We start from the raw sequence: 16,883 nt of genomic DNA on the forward strand, positions 1-16,883 counted from the left end.
TGGAGACAAGGCCGCGAATCCCCAAGGTAAGCTAGATTTATACTCACTGCTCTGGTGCTCCTCCCTGGAGATGAGGCCGCGAATCCCCAAGGTAAGCTAGATTTATACTCACTGCTCTGGTGCTCCTCCCTGGAGACAAGGCCGCGAATCCCCAAGGTTATCTAGATTTATACTCACCGCTCCGGTGCTCCTCCCTCCGAGTCTGCTCCCAGGATTTACTCACCAATCAGCTACTTTTTCTTTAAAATCCACTTTCAGAAGAGTGTCCCTCGCAGGTCTGGTGCACTCCTGAAGGCACTGCCTCTTCCTCTCTCTTTTTTTTTAGGTTTGAGGAGGAGGGAGGGTTGGGAACACTACAGCAATGTAATGTTTGGTGCTATTCCATTCTTTGACAGTGGGTCCTCCTCGATTCCCTCCTGAGTCGTGGTGGCTGCGATGACTTCTCCCAGAATGCTTCAGTCACTTCTCACCAGCGCCCCCTGTTGGATGAGTAACCAGTAACTAGGGGTCACAAGGATAAAGCAATTGGCAAAAGAGCTGGATGGAAAACGAGGAAGAGTTTCTTCAAGCAGAGGGTTGACGAGATCGGGGACACTTTTAGCTGAAGGAGTGGTGGAAACAGACTTAAGAGGGACTTTGGAAAGGCAACTGGACATGGAGCTGAAGGGGACCAACTGACAGGATCATGGGGAAAAAGCTGGGCAGTGAGGCTAAATGAGATAGCCCTTTCAAAGAGCCAGCCGAGATACGAGGGGCTGAATGGCCTCCTGCTATTCTGTAAAGTTCCATCTTGGTATTCTACAATTCTAGATTGCAGTCCTGTTTTCTCAGATGGTTTGCAAGATAAGATATAGTGACAGTGGTTGCTCTGCAGCTTCTACATGTGGTAGATCTTAGATTGTATCTCTCGGCAGTGCCTGTAGAACCCTGCAACCTACAATCGGCAGTTCCTGTAGAGCCCTCTAACGCCTACACCCACCACTCCACGACCACTTCAAAACAAGTGTCGGTAAATAATGCACCCCCTCCCTTCCATAAGACCAAAAGACATAGGAGCAGAAATTAGGCCATTCGGCCCATTGAGTATGCTCCGCCATTCAATCATGGCTGTTAAGTTTCTCAACCCCATTCTCCCACCTTCTCCCTGTAACCTTTGATCCCCTTACCAATCAAGAACCTATCTATCTTGGTCTTAAATACACTCAATGACCTGGCCTCCACAGCCTTCTGTGGCAATGAATTCCATAGATTCACCACTCTCTGGCTAAAGAAGTTTCTCCTCATCTCTGTTCTAAAAGGTCTTCCCTTTACTCTGAGGCTGTGCCCTCAGGTCCTAGTCTCTCCTACTAATGGAAACATCTTCCCCACATCCACTCTATCCAGACCTTTCAGTATTCTGTAAGTTTCAATCAGATCCCCCCTCATCCTTCTAAACCCCATCGAGTATAGACCCCGAGTCCTCAAACGTTCCTCATATGTTAAGCCTTTCATTCCTGGGATCGTTCTCGTGAACCTCCTCTGGACCCTCTCCAGGGCCAGCACATCCTTCCTGAGATACGGGGCCCAAAATTGCTCACAATATTCTAAATGTGGTCTGACCAGAGCCTTATAAAGCCTCAGCAGCACATCCCCGCTTTTATATTCTAGTCCTCTCGAAATAAATGCCAACATTGCATTTGCCTTCCTAACTACGGACTCAACTTGCAAGTTAACCTTAAGAGAATCCTGGACTAGGACTCCCAAGTCCCTTTGCACTCCAGATTTCTGAATTCTCTCCCCATTTAGAAAATAGTCCATGCCTCTATTCTTCCTACCAAAGTGCATGACCTCACACTTCCCCATGTTGTATTCCATCTGCTACTTCTTTGCCCATTCTCCTAACCTGTCCAAATCCGTCTGCAGCCTCCCTGCCTCCTCAATACTACCTGTCCCTCCACCTATCTTTGTATCATCCGCAAACTTAGCCAGGATGCCCTCAGTTCCTTCATCTAGATCATTAATGTATAAAGTGACAAGTTGTGGTCCCAACACTGACCCCTGTGGAACTCCACTAGTCACCGGTCGCCATCCTGAGAAGGACTCCCTTATCCCCACTCTCTGCCTCCTGCCAGACAGCCAATCTTCTATCCATGCTAGTACCTTGCCTCTAACACCATGGGCTCTTATCTTACTGAGCAGCCTCCAGTGCGGCACCTTGTCAAAGGCCTTCTGGAAGTCCAAGTAGATAACATCCATTGGCTCTCCTTTGTCTAACCTACTCGTTACCTCCTCAAAGAATTCTAACAGATTTGTCAGGCATGACCTCCCCTTGATGAAACCATGCTGACTTTGCCCTATTTTACCATGCACTTCCAAGTATTCTGAAATCTCATCCTTAATAATGGACTCTAAAATCTTACCAACAACCGAGTTCAGGCTAATCGGCCTGTTATTTCCCGTCTTTTGCCTCACTCCATTCTTAACCAGGGGGGTTACATTAACGATTTTCCAGTCCTCTGGGACCCTCCCTGACTCCTGTGATTCCTGAAAGATCACCACTAATGCCTCCACTACCCCACCATCCCCACCCCAAATCTTGCCTCCCTTCCATCTGTGTGACCCTTGACCATGAGCGCACCCCCTCCCCCAGTTCTCTCTCATCCAACCTCTGCCTCCCAGCCGGACAGTCTCCAGGAAAAGAAGGACAAGCCTACATTTCTGTAGCGCCTTCTGCAGCCTCGGGACATCCCAAAGCGCCTTGCAGCCGATGAAGTGTTTCTCGGGGTGTAGCCACTGCTGTAATGTAGGAGAGGCAGCAGTCAAGTTGCGCACAGCAAGATCCCACAAACAGCAATGTGACGATGACCAATTTTCTTCAGTGATGCTGATCGAGGGCACCTGAGGGATCTCCTCACACCCCCTCCCCCACCCCCACTGCCCTCCCCAACCCCGCTCTTCTTCCAATATTGTCCGTGGGATTTTTTTTTACATCTGCCCGAGGGGGCAGATGGGGCATTGGTTTAATGTCTCATGCGAAAGGTGGTACCTCTGACAGCGCAGCACTCCCTCAGCACTGGCACCGGGAGTGTCGGCCTGGATTATGGGCTCAGGTCTCTGGGGTGGGACTTGAACCCACGACCTTCTGTCTCGGAGGTGAGGCGGAGCCAAGGAAGACTGAGGTGATGGCATGTTATCATTTCTGCTCCTCAGTAACCTTACTTCGGCTATGAGGATGGATTGGAGAAAATGGGGCTGTTCTCTTTAGAGAAGTGAAGTGGAGATTGGGTAGAAGCGTTCCAACTCATGAGGGATCTGGACAGAGTCGATAGAGAGAAGCTGTTCCCATTGGTGGAATTATTGAGAACCAGGGGCCACAGATTTAAGGAGGTTGGCAAAAGTACCAATGGTGACACAGTCGGGGGGATACTTTTCTAGACAGTGAGTGGTTAGGGCCTGGAAGACCCCACCTGGGAGTGTGGTGGAGGCAGGGTCATTTGAGGCTTTCAAAAGGGAATTGGATCATTATCTGAAGGGGCAAATATCGCATGGGCTATGATGGGGTGGGGGCTGTTGGTGGGGTGGGGGGCGTTTGGCAGTGTGGGAGTGGGAGTAGCTGAGTTGCTCTTACAGTGAGCCAGCATGGATATGATGGGCCAAGTGGCCTCATTCTGTGCTGTCACCATTTTATGGTTCTATGGCCTCCATCCAACACAGGAACCACACCAACCCCTTCCCCACCATCCCCTCCCCCACCATCCCTCTCCACGAGACCACTCATTACTTGGCCCAAACAAGTGATCATAGCTTTGCCAGTGACCTCTCATTCCACCCAGCCCAGTTTGACCACTACCAGGCTATCTCTCTGTTTCAACTGACCTCCCAGAATTGGCAGCAAAGCTTCAAGGACATTAGCATTCCAATATTGAGAGGCGATCCCCTCACACTTTCTCCAGCCTCGCTGCTCCCGAGCAGGGAGAGACCATTCGGCCCCTCGAGCCTGCTCCGCCATTTAATAAGAGCACCGCTGACCTTTGGCCTCAACTCCACACTCCCGCCCTATCCCTCGATTCCCTCGCTGTCCCAAAATCTCTCGACCTCAGCCTTGAATATACTCAACGCCTGAGCTTCTGCAGCTCTCTGGGATGGTGTTCCAATTATGAGGTTTGTAAAGATAACATATTCTGGGATTGGGGCTTCAAATGTAGGGTAAATGAAGATGGGGGGTCATGTGACTTGTTCTGAACTCTGCCAGGCAGTAAGCATGGGTGTTAGAGATTAAAGGAGGGCTTAGATTGTTTTGCTAGGATGAAGGTGCAACATATTTACACATGGAGACAATGGCAGTGGTCTCTGAGTTCAAAATGGGTGGACTCTGAGTCCCCCAAAGCCCCAGAAAGGTGTTGTTGGTATCAGGGTCTAAGCAGTTCTGCGGTAAGCAACCCATTTACTTCCAAGATGAAAGGGAGATGGGGTCAAGGATAGCTAATGTTAATTTACTTGGAAGTAAATGGGTGGCTTCCAGTAGAACCTAGATACAAGGCTAATGTGTTTCCTGTTGCTGTAGGCAGGGGAAGCCATCTTTGAGATCAGGTTACAGGCTCCCCCCAACCACCCTTCAAATCAATGAACCTCAGCAGCCTGTGTGGTCACCAGAGACAAAAAGCTACTTTGACTTTGCGAGTGGCTACAGTCGGATGCAGGATGGAGACGTCTCAAGTTGAAGAGATGCACCCTGCAGCTATCTATGGATTCTGAGAAATTCGCTCTAGCTTGGCAGGGGATAGAAGAAGCATTGTAACAGGTTTTACTGCTGGTGGTGGATTTAAGGAACTCTCAGGAAAGTAAGGAAAGCACATGGAGGTGGTCACCCCAAGTTACCACTTGGTGAAACAGGCCTAGGGGAACCCATTGGAAAGCTGGAAGCAACTATGGGCTGTTTGCTATAAAGATTGTAATTGTGTGGAGGGTGCGTTGAGTATAAAAGGGGAACATTTCTGCAGTTTAAACAATAAATTGCCTCTAAAAGCAAAATAGCGTTTAATTGAGTTTTAATTTTAACCATTTGTTACAGTAAAGGTTTTAAGACATGCAATCTTGTTAATTCTCTGATTCTGGGTCATTCTTTCAGCGAACAACTGAAAGTTCAGATCTCTTTTCAAAAGTTATCAGTCTTCCTGGGGACGGCAAGCGTACAGAATTCCAAGGGTACACCACGCTCGGAGTGAACATTAACTCGGTTTCTGCACCCCACCCCCCCCCGCACCCCCCCCAACCCAACCCTGGCAGAGGCTGCCTGACCTGCATGAGCTATTTCCAAGCACTGTTGGTGTTTGCTATTTCGGATTCCCAGCATTGTGCTTTCGTGGTCGTGTCCTGTTCAGCAGGGTTGCACTTGCAGAACTCGACTTTGCCACAGATTCGAAAATCGTTCCCCTCGCTGGTTTCTTGTGATCTTTAGTGAAGATAATGCAGCCGTTTCACGATGACTTTGACAAAAACTGCTTCCTCAATCACAGAGCAACTGATAATCTGATTGCCTGCAGGATGGCTCCACTGAGATCTATCGAGCTAGTGTTTTGAGCTGCACGTTATCTAAGCTTAGCAGTGCATTTATATATAAAAAAGAAATGGGCTCTGTTGGCACTCTTTCGCTCAGATTCTGAACCCAGGCTCTCAGGACCCTGGCTAATCTGAAGCAAGTGTCCGAGGAGACAAAATTCCACAAGAAAATGGGATCTGGGTGGGTGGGTGCGGGGATTGACCCTCCCCTGGCTGCTGCAGTTGGCGGGGCAGGGCTTTGTGCAGCCTACGCATTTAGGTGGCTGCGTTGCGCTGAAGCAGAGCCAAATGCTGAGTGACGGCACTCCCTCCGGAGACACCCAGATTCACCAGCTGACGGGAGGACTCACCCGGACTCCCGAAGCACTACCCGGCCGATGGAGTCCTTCCCGGAGCCCGGTCGCCGTGGCGATGCAGGAAGGGCAGCGCACAGCAAGATCCCACAAACAGAGTCCTTCCCGAAGCGCGGTCGCCGTGGCGACGCAGGCAAGGCGGCGCACAGCAAGATCCCACGAGCAGCAACGTGGCGATGACCCAGGTCACCTGTTTCCCAGGAGCGATTCCGAAGGAGGGATGAACACAGGCCTTGAGACGCCTGGGAGGACCCTCCCTCCCACCCCGCCCTCGTCCCGCAAGCCATTCTCCGATCAGTAGCGGCCGTGGGATCTTTTGCGCCCCGCTGAGAGGGCAGGCAAGGCCTCGGTGCGATGCCTCGCCCAGAATGCAACACCTTCGAGCTCACCCCCCCCTCCCCCTGCTGGTCTCGTGTCCCTACACACACACACAATCCCGCTCACCCACCATCCTCTGTGCCCGCTGACTACAAAGGCTGCTGGTTAAGCGACAGCCTCCATTTTAAAACTCTCCTTCACATGTCACATCAAATGGAGAGCTTGGAAACGTGGACGCCAAGACCCATGTGCTGAAGATTCCACCTGCAGGCCATGAAACAGTTGCTGATTGTCGTAAAAAACCCCATCTGCTTCACTCATGTCCCCTTTAGGGGAAGGAAACCTGCCCTCCTTACCCGGTCTGGGCCTACATGTGACTCCAGGCCCCACAGCGATGTATGGTGGGCTGTTAAATGCCCCTCTGAACAAGGGTAATTAGGGATGGGCAATAAATGCTGGCCTAGCCAGCGACGCCCACACCCCACGATCGGGATAAAAGAAATAAGACAAAGGAAGAGGTGCACAAACTATCAAGAGTGATATAAACCCGAAGATGTGACACTCAGAAAAGAAAATGTCAGTATTTCGGCCATCGTTTCAGAGCGGAAAGGCTATTGAAATCTCCTCTAGAGGGTAAAGGAGGTGGGGGGGGGGGGGGGGGGTGGGGGGGGGGGGGGAGGGCGGGGGAGGTGGGGGTGGGGTGGGGGGCGATGGCGCCAGAAGAAAGAGGGGTCAACCTGGGTGTAGTTGGATGGGTGAAGATGGCACAAGGCAGCTGAGCATAGCAGCAGATCTCCTGCTGGGGCCAGCGACAGCAGCCTCAAATCCAACCACGGCCTCCTCGCTCCCCAACCTGCCCCCACATCCCCGGAACTGCCTCCAGCCTCACGACCTGCCCAGATCTCTACGCTCGTCCAATTCCGGCCTCTTGCTCACCCCCCCCACCCCATTCCCATCGCTCCACCATTGGCAGCCATGCCTTCAGCTGCCTGGGGGAGGGGTTGGGCCTAAGCTCTGGAATTCCCTCCCTCAGCCTCTCTCTCTCCTCCTATAAGACACTCATTCTTTCCTGGGATGTGGGTGAAGCGTGCATTTGTTGTTCGTCCAGATTTGCCCTTGACCTGAACCTTTCACAGGGCAGTTAAGTCAACCACATTGCTGTGGGGTCTGGAGTCATATGTAGGCCAGACCGGGTAAAGGTGGCAGATTTCCATTAGTCAACCAAATGGGGTTTTTACGACAACAGTTGTCATGGTCACCATTAGGTGATTCCAGATTCTATTAATTGAATTTAAGTTCCACCTGCCGCTGTGGTGGGATTTGAACCATATCCCCATAGCCTTAACCCTAGGCCTCTGGATTACAGGTCCAGAGGCATTACCACTACACCACTGTCTCCCCCGAGACGCTCCTTAAAACCAGCCTTTTTACCACACTTTCGGTCACCTATCGTACTGGCCCGCACTCTTTTCCCCTATCCCTGCAATATCTTCCCCTTGAAGTATTTATCCAATTCTGGCCCTTTCCAAGGCTAATAGTGAACCTGTCTCCACTGCCCACTCAAGCCGCACTGTCCAAATCTTAAACACTGGTTGTGTAAAATAGTTTCTCCTCATGTCGCCTCTCTTTCTTTTGCCAATCGCCTAAAAGGTCAGTGGGTCATCCCTCGATATCTTAAACTCTCAGCTATTCCTCAAAAATCCCCCCAAACGTACATGGATCACCAATATTCATGAGCACAGTGTCCCTTAACGGCTAGGACAAGGCAGTTTAATTTTCAGATGGTTACCAAATCCCTATCTACCGCTCGCCCCAACAGCGAAGGATTCTTCGATCTGGATATCTGGCGGCCAGCTTTGCCTGTCAATGACTCGACACGACAGCTGATAAGATAAGGGAGCTAAAGAGAGGAGAAAAGGAACTCGAAGGCAAAGTGGAAAGATCTGACAAACCCGTCCGCCAAAAAACAAGGCCCTAAAATGGCGCCCAAGTCTTGGGCCTGGTTCTCCATTCAGGATCGAGGCTTTGACGTTGGGATCAGACGTGGGTCTCTACCTTGCACCGTGTCGGGGATAGTGACGCGCAGGGAGTTTTGGGGTGTTGGCCCAAATAGTGGACGGAGGGCATGCTGGCCGTCCAATGAGGGATGGCGGACAGGCTCCCGGGGCTGGAGGGGCAATAGGAGTACCCCCCCCCAAGCGATGACAAATTGGCAATGCCATCTCTGGACAGCCTACGCCCGCAGCTGTGGTCTTGACGGCCAGGGCTGAAATTCCACTTGGTGTGGGGGACACTCCTCCCCGATTCTCGAAACTGGCCCGGGGTGGGGGGGTCCCGGGGTGGGAGGGTCCTGGGGTGGGAGGGTCCTGGGGTGGGGGTGTCCCGGGGTGGGAGGGTCCCGTCAAAACCGTTGGCCTGGCCTGTAACAAGATATTCCAGGTCTGTCAGTCTCCAATCCCACTCCCGCTAGCCTCGGGAAATCCTCTGGTATCTGTTGTCAGGCTGAATCAGAGGCCCCAGGTCTCAGAATGATACTGGGACTGAAAGGGTTAAGTTACGAGGGCAGGTTTCACAGACCCGGCTTGTCTTCCCTCGGGTGTAGATGGTTAAGGGGTGACCTAATCGAGGGGTTTCAGAAGATTAATGGATTTGAGAGGGTCGATAGGGAGAAACTATTTCCTCTGGTGGGGGGGAGGGAGTGAGGCAGAACCTCAAAACGAGCGCCCGGCCGTTTGGGGGCGATGTCAGGAAGCTCTTCTTCACTCAGAGGGGAGTGGGTACCTGGAACAAGTGGGGTTGTCCTAACCTGATTTTTGGGCCCTTGGATCGAGTGAGGAATCTGACATCCAATACAGAGCAGCGAAGATTTTGTAGATCACTTTTCAGCATTGAGGGGACCCAGTGGGTTAAAGTGGTTCATGTTACTGGGCTTAGTCAGCTGGTTAGGACCTCGAGGTGAGTCCAGTCCCACACCAACACGGCTGACTGGGAACTGCCCCTCTGGCCGGGCAATAAATCCCGGCATTGCCAGCGATGCCAACATCCCAGGAAAGAAAATCCAAGGGTGAACTCCTCACCCCCTTGATCTCGAACACCAGTATAAGGTCGCCTCACCTCTAGTTTTCAGAACAGCCCTTGTATTGTGAACGGCCAATTCTTATATTAAATTAAACCAGTTACTGAAGCAAAAGCTGAGTTTCTCTAGGAGATCAACCCCGATTAATTTGAAAAAATAATTTAGTGTGCAATTTTGCCACATCCAGGAGCACAATATCATACAACATTACAGAGCAGAAGGAGGCCACTTGGCCTATCATGTCTCTGCTATCTCTCCAGTGGAGCTATCCAATTAATCCCACTGAACCCGCCCCCCCCCCACCTGCTCTTTCCCCGTATCCCTGCATATTTATCCCCTTCAAGTATTTATCCAATTCTCCTTCTGGAAAGTTCCTATTGAATCTGCTTCCACCGCCCTTTCAGGCAGCGCCTTCCAGATCACAACAACTCGCTGTGTAAAAAAAAATTCTCCTCATCTCCCCCCACTGGTTCTTTTACCGATTCTCTTCGATCTGTGTCCCCTCTGGTTACCGACCCTCCTGCCACTGGGAACAGTCTCTCCTTATTTACTCTATCCAAACCCCCTCATGGTTTTGAACGCCTCAATTAAATCTCCCCCTTAACCTGCTCCGATCTAAGCAGAACAATCCCGGCTTCTCCAGTCTCTCCACCTTAACTGAAGACCCCTCATCCCTGGTCCCATTCAGGTAAATCTCCCTCTGCACCCTTTCCCAGGCCTTGACGTCCTTCCCAAAGTGCGGGGCCCAGAATTGGACCAATCGATTCCTATATTCATAAAGCCAAAGGGTTCCATATTATTTAATAACCTGCGCTACCTGTCCTGACACCTTCAGAGATGTGTGTACCAAACCTGCCCTGGCCCACCCCACCTGCACCCCGCACCACCCTGCACACCCACACCCCGCACCACACTGCACACCCACGCCCCGCTCCACCCTGCCCTGCCCCACTCCCGATTTCTCTGTTCCTGCACGTCCTTCAAAACTGCGCTATTTAATTTATGCTGCCCATCCTCATTGTCCTGAAGGAAAATGTGCCTCCTTAAATGTCTCCGCCTGAAGCGATCTTGAAGTTGCGAAATTGTCCGAGATCGGTCGTTAATCGTTGGCATCACCGGCGCGGAGAGAAGTGGCCAGGCCTGGCCCTTAATAAGCTTTAAATGCATATCACCCAATCGCCAGAAGTGCCGAGTGTAAAGAGTTTATCTTTACGCAGCAAGTAGTTGTGATCTGGAAGGGGCTGCCTGAAAGGGCGGCGGAAACAGGTTCAGTAGGCACTTTCAGAAGGGAAATTGGATAAATATTTGAAGGGGAAACGTTCACAGGGATATCGGGAGAGAGCAGGGGGTGGGGGAGGGGATTGGGATTTATTGGCTAGCTCTTTCAGAGTGCTGGCATGGGCGTGATGGGACCAATGGCTGGGCTGAAGGAATCTATTACGAGTCGGAATGGTGCCCCAGGTGAGAAGGAGGAAGTAAGGGAGTGTCTCCAAATTTAAAAATGAGGGCGAAACTTAATACCGTGAGGAATATTGTAGAACCAGAGACAGTGCAGCTAAACCCACACCATAAACAGACTAGGGTCCGGAAAGTTTGCTGAAAGCTTATGACTATCCACTAAAGCAAAATGAAGATAGATTTATTTGTATTGGCACTCTCACATCCTCAAGGTGCTTCACAGCCAATGAAGTACTTTATTGGAGTGTAGCCACTGTTAAAATGTAGGAAACACAGCAACCAATTTCCACACAGCAAGATCCCACAAGCGGTAATGTGACAAGGGCCAGGTCATCAACATGGTGGCCGTGGAATATTTTACATCCCCAAAGGGGCAGTCAGGGCCGTGGTTTAATACCGCATCTGAAATATGGAGCCTCTGACAGTGCAGCCCTCCCTCACTGTTGACCCTCCGACCTTGCAGTGCTCCTTCAGTACTGACCCTCCAACCTTCCAGCACTCCATCAGTACTAACCTTCCGACCTTACAGCACTCCATCAGTACTGACTCTCCAACAGTGCAGTGCTCCCTCAGTACTGACCCTCCAACAATGCAGCACTCCCTCAGTACTGACTCTCCAACTGTGCAGCGCTCCCTCAGTACTGACCTCCAACAATGCAGCACTCCCTCAGTACTGACCCACTGACAGTGCAGCTCCCTCTCAGCACTGACCCTCTGACCTTGTAGCGCTCCCTCAGTACTGACCCTCCGACAGTGCAGCACTCCCTCAGCACTGACCCTCCGACAGTTCAGCACTCCCTCAGTACTGACACTCTGACAGTGCAGCACACCCTCAGTACTGACCCTCAAACAATGCAGCACTCCCTTAATACTGACCCTCCGACAATGCAGCACTCCCCCAGCACTGACCCTCTGACCTTGCAGCACTCCCTCAGCACTGACCCTCCAACAGTGCAGCACTCCCTCAGTACTGACCCTCCGACAATGCAGCGCTCCTTCAGTACTGACTCTCCGACAGTGCAGCGCCCCCTCAGTGCTGCCCCTCTGACAGTGCAGCACTCCCTCAGTACTGACCCTCCGACAGTGCAGCACTCCCTCAGTACTGACCCTCTCACCTTGCAGCACTCCCTCAATACTGCAATGGGAGTTTCAGCCTGGGTGATAGGCTCTAGTTTCTGGAGTGGGACTTAAACACATGACCTTCTGACTCTGAGTTGAGAGTGGGGAGGGATACTCTCTGACCCACTTTTAAGTGCATATCACTCTTGCCAATGATGTCAGATGTTTTTGGGGTTAATACCAGCAAAAAAGGGTTTTTAAATCCAGCTTCAATGTCACTCTCTGATCAATGTTCTCCTTTGCAATGATATATCCAGGGTTAAAGCCAGATGAATAAGGGAGCTCAACCATTCAGCTGTTTTGGTGCAATAAGGGAGTCTCTGGGTATCTGACTCTATCTGTGTCATACTGCTATAGACAGCAATCTGAACTCCTTTATCCTCTACCTTTCTGTCTGTAAGCAGAGGTGTTTTTGGATTATTTCTAAAGTAGGCTGTCATGTGTTTCCTCAAAAACTCAGCTTGTGTGATCCAATTTTATAGGTATCGCACAGAGATGGAGCACTTTGCAACTATGGATGACAACAGTAAAAGAACCATAGAAATTAATATTAGTTCACATGATTTCCAGGTTCCAGGAAGTAAACATCCACAGGGTGTTTCCTTCATGGAGGAGCTTAGCCTAAGTGAGTTCATGGTTGGAGACAAGAGCATGGTAACCCTTGAAATGAATGGTGATGCAGCACAATGGGATTTTGTGCTTAGACCACTTGGCAGGCAATGATCAGAGACTTGTAAAATCAACAGGCTTCGAGGAGTTGAGACATGGTGACCAGCTGCTTGGTCAGCCAGGAATCCTGCTGTAGGTCGGGGCCATCAGTTGATAATTCAGCAGATTGAGGGTTTCTCAGTTCTGAAAGGAATGGTCACCCAGGTCATGTGACCTTCTTTCTCCATAATGATGTCAAGAGCAATGTTCATTTTTTGCCTGGGACTGACTTGGGTTGTCAGGGCTGATAATGTCCCAGCCATTAGGTTTTGAAAGAGCTGCCATTCTTGTTGAGATATTTGTGTTGAGGGAGCCACTGTCTGGGCACACAGTCTGGCTATGCTAGCTTATAAAGATGCAAATGATGTCCATTGCTCCTCAATAGCTCCCCTTTGAAATAAACCTTCATAGTTGTAAGTGCGAGATGGGTCCGTTAGCACCTTGACAAGAATAATAAGATTCGACCCCTGGTCTCATGACTGGAACATCCTTGTGATTGGGTTAGAGGTTTCATGGTGATGAGGGCGAGGATTCTTTTTGTCTTTGAAATCCCTATTGGAACCTGCCAGAGCAAAGGGACAATCCTGTCGTCATGTGACTTGTAGCAGCCATCTTGTTGGTTCAGCAGAATGTCCATTTTCAGGAACAGCAAGAGAAAAAGAATGAAGCCTGACATATACACCTTGGATTTCTTTTTTTATGTCTTATTGACATAACATTATTAACAAGCTCAATGTGGCGTGAGTGACGGTTCGATAGCCCTAGTGTGTGAACATATGAATTAGGAGCAGCCAACCATTCGGCCCCTCGAGCCTGCTCCGCCATTTGATAAGGTCAGAGCTGATCTGATTGTGGTGTCAACTCCACATTCCACCTATCCCCTGATAACCTTTGACTCCCTTGTTAGTCAAGAATCTATCTACCTCAGCCTTGAATATACTCAATGGCCCAGCCTCCATTGCTGTCTGGGGAAGAGAATTCCACAGACTAATGAACCCTCTGAGAGAACTAATTTCCCCTCACCTCTGTCTTAAACGGGAGACCCCTTATTTTTAGACTGTGCCCCCTCGTTCTAGGCTCTCCCACATGGGGAAACATCCTCTCAGCATCCACCTTGTCAAAGACTACTCGGGATCTTATACATTCCAATAAGATCACCTCTCATTCTTCTAAACTCCGATGGACACAGGCCCAGCCTGTCCAGCCTTTCCCCACAGGATAACTCCCTCATCCCAGGAATCAGTCGAGTGAGCCTTCTCTACACTTCTTACGCAATTCTGTCCTTTCTTTAAATAAGGAGGCCACAGCTGTACCCAGTTCTCCAGATGTGGACTTACCAATGCCCTGAGAAATTGTAGCAAAACATCCCTGCCCATTCCCTTTGTAATGAATGGCGACATTCCATTTACCTTCCTAATCACTTTCTTGCTATCTTCTTGTAATTCACGTGCCAGAACACCCAGATCCCTCTGTACCCCAGCATTCTGCAGTCTCTCGCCATTTAAATAATATTCTGCTTCCCTATTCTTCCTGCCAAAGTGGACAACCTCACATTTTCCCACATTATATTCCCATCTGCTAATTTTTTTGCCCGCTCGCTTAACCTATCGATATCCCTTTGCAGACTCCTTATGTCCTCATCACAACCTACTTTTCTACTTAGCTCTTTGTCACCAGCACATTTAGCAACCATGCATTCAGTCCTTTCATCTAAATCATTGGTTTAGATTGTAAATGGTTGAGTCTCCAACACTGAGCCCTGTGGCACTCCACTTGTTGCACCTTGCCAACCAGTATGACTCATTTGAGCTTACTCTCTGTTTCCTATTGGCTAACTGATCCTCTATCCATGCTAATATGTTACGCCCTACTCCCTGAGCTCTTATTTTGCGTCGTAACCTTTGACATGGCACCTTGTCAAATGCCTTCCATAAACCCAAGTACACCTTTATCCATGTTCCTTCCTCAAGGAGCTCTGACGAATTAGTCAAGCATGATTTCCCTTTCACAAAACCATGTAGACTCTGCCTGATTGCACTGAGATTTTCTAAGTGCCCTGCTATGGCCTCCTTAATAATAGATACCAGCATTTTCCCTCTGACAGATGTAAGGTTGGCCTTTAGTTTCCTGCTTTCCATCAACCTTCTTCCTTGAATGGTGAAGTGAAATTTGCTATTTTTCCCAGAATCTAGGGAATATTGGAAAATCAAATCCAATGTATCTAAGCAGCCACTTCTTTTAAGACCCCAGGATGAAATCCATCGGGACCTGGGGACTTGCCAGGTTTCATTTCTAACAATCTTCTGAATGCCTTTTCCCTGGTGATTGTAATTCTGCCCTTTCACCTCTTGATGCAGACGTATTTCTGGGATGTTATTACTATCCTCTACAGTGAAGACAGATGCAAAATATCTGCTCAGCTCATCCACCATTTCCTTAATTTACATTATTAATTCCCCATTCTCAGCCTCCAGTGGACAAATGCTCACTCTACCTACTCTTTTCTATTTTAAACTCTTACTATCTGTTTTTATATTTCTAAATAGCTTTCTCTCACAGCTTTCAACTTCATTTTTGTAGTTATTCTTTGTTTAATTTTAATATTCTGTCCAACCTTCTGAGCTGCCACTAGTGTTCACTGAAATATATGCTTTTTTTCTCAATTTGAAACTATCTTTAGTTTCTTTAGTTAGCCACAGATGGTACAGCCTTCCCTTAGAGTCTTTTTTTCTCACTGGAATGTATCTTTGCTGAGCATTATGAAACATCTCCTCATCTGTCTGCAACTGCATCTCTACTGACCTATCCCTTAACCTACTTTCCCAGTTTTATTCAGCCAACTCCGCCTTCATACCCTGATAATTGCCTTTATTTGAGTTTAAAACACTAGTGTAAGACCCACGCCTCTCTCCCTCAAAGCGAATGCAAAATTCAATCATGTTACGATTACTGCTATCTAGGGGTGCCTTCACTATGAGGTCATTAATTAATTCTATCTCATTGCACATTACCAAGTCAAGGATAGCCTGCTCTCTGGTTGGCTCTAGAACACGCTGCTGTAAGAAACTGGTCAGAAATTATCCCATGAACTCATCTTCCAGGTTACCATTACAATCTGATTTGTCCAATCCATATGTAGATTAAAATCACCCATGATTATTGCCAGATCTTTTTCACAAGTCTCCATAATTTCTTCCTGTATACCCCATCCCACAGCATAGTAACTATTAGGGGAAGCATAAACTACTCCCACAAGTAACTTTTTACCTTCACTATTTCTCATCTCTACCCAACTGGTGCTACACCTTCAATTCTGAACAAACGTGCCATCTCTCACTATTGTACTCCCTTATGCCACCCTTAATTGACAGAGCAACCCCACCACTTTTTCTTAGCTTCCTGCAATTCCTGTCCAAATGCTCCATCATGGGCTTTCTGATTAATTCCTAATAGTAATGTTTGTGGTGTCCATTGGTATCACTCCCTCTCTCCCTCCCTGTGCCTCACCTCTGCATCAGAAGGTCATGTGTTCCTCCTTCAGAGATGTGAGCCGCACAAACCTGGCATTCACTTGCAGTGGCAGTACTGAGGGAGTGCTGCACTGTTGGAGGGTCAGTACTGAGGAAGTGCTGCACTGTTGGAGGGTCAGTGCTGAGGGAGTGCTGCACTGTCGGAGGGTCAGTGCTGAGGGAGTGCTGCACTGTCAGAGGGTCAGTGCTGAGGGAGTGCTGCACTGTTGGAGGGTCAGTGCTGAGGGAGTGCTGCACTGTTGGAGGGTCAGTGCTGAGGGAGCGCTGCACTGTTGGAGGGTCAGTGCTGAGGGAGTGCTGCACTGTTGGAGGGTCAGTACTGAGGGAGTGCTGCACTGTTGGAGGGTCAGTACTGAGGGAGCGCTGCACTGTTGGAGGGTCAGTGCTGAGGGAGTGCTGCACTGTCGGAGGGTCAGTACTGAGGGAGTGCTGCACTGTTGGAGGGTCAGTGCTGAGGGAGTGCTGCACTGTTGGAGGTGCTGACTTCAGATGAGACATTAAGTCATATTCCCTCCTACCCTCTCTAAAGATTGTGAATGATCCATGGTCTTGGTTTCAGGGAAAAGCTGAGGAATTCTCGCTTAGGTTATGAACATTATTTATCCATCGACCAACCTCCAGCTCATTAACACACTGCGGACTGTGGGATCTTGCTCTGTGAAAAATGGCTGCCACATTCCCTTCGTGACATCAGTGTCTACACTTCAAACAAGTACCTCATTGGCTGTGAAGTAGTTTGGAACATGCTGAGGAGTGAAAGGTGCTATAGAAATGCAGGTTCTC

General features: G+C 49.4%; 1 protein-coding gene across 1 annotated transcript in view; it reads left to right on the forward strand.

The window, feature by feature from the left end:
• The window catches only part of LOC121274478 (cathepsin L-like), a 46,067-nt gene that overhangs the window by 11,367 nt on the left and 17,817 nt on the right, over nucleotides 1-16,883 (forward strand). The gene's annotated exons all lie outside the window — the stretch shown is intronic.

This window comes from Carcharodon carcharias (assembly GCF_017639515.1).
Source record: "Carcharodon carcharias isolate sCarCar2 chromosome 37 unlocalized genomic scaffold, sCarCar2.pri SUPER_37_unloc_1, whole genome shotgun sequence".
NCBI classification, from domain to species: Eukaryota; Metazoa; Chordata; class Chondrichthyes; order Lamniformes; family Lamnidae; genus Carcharodon; species Carcharodon carcharias.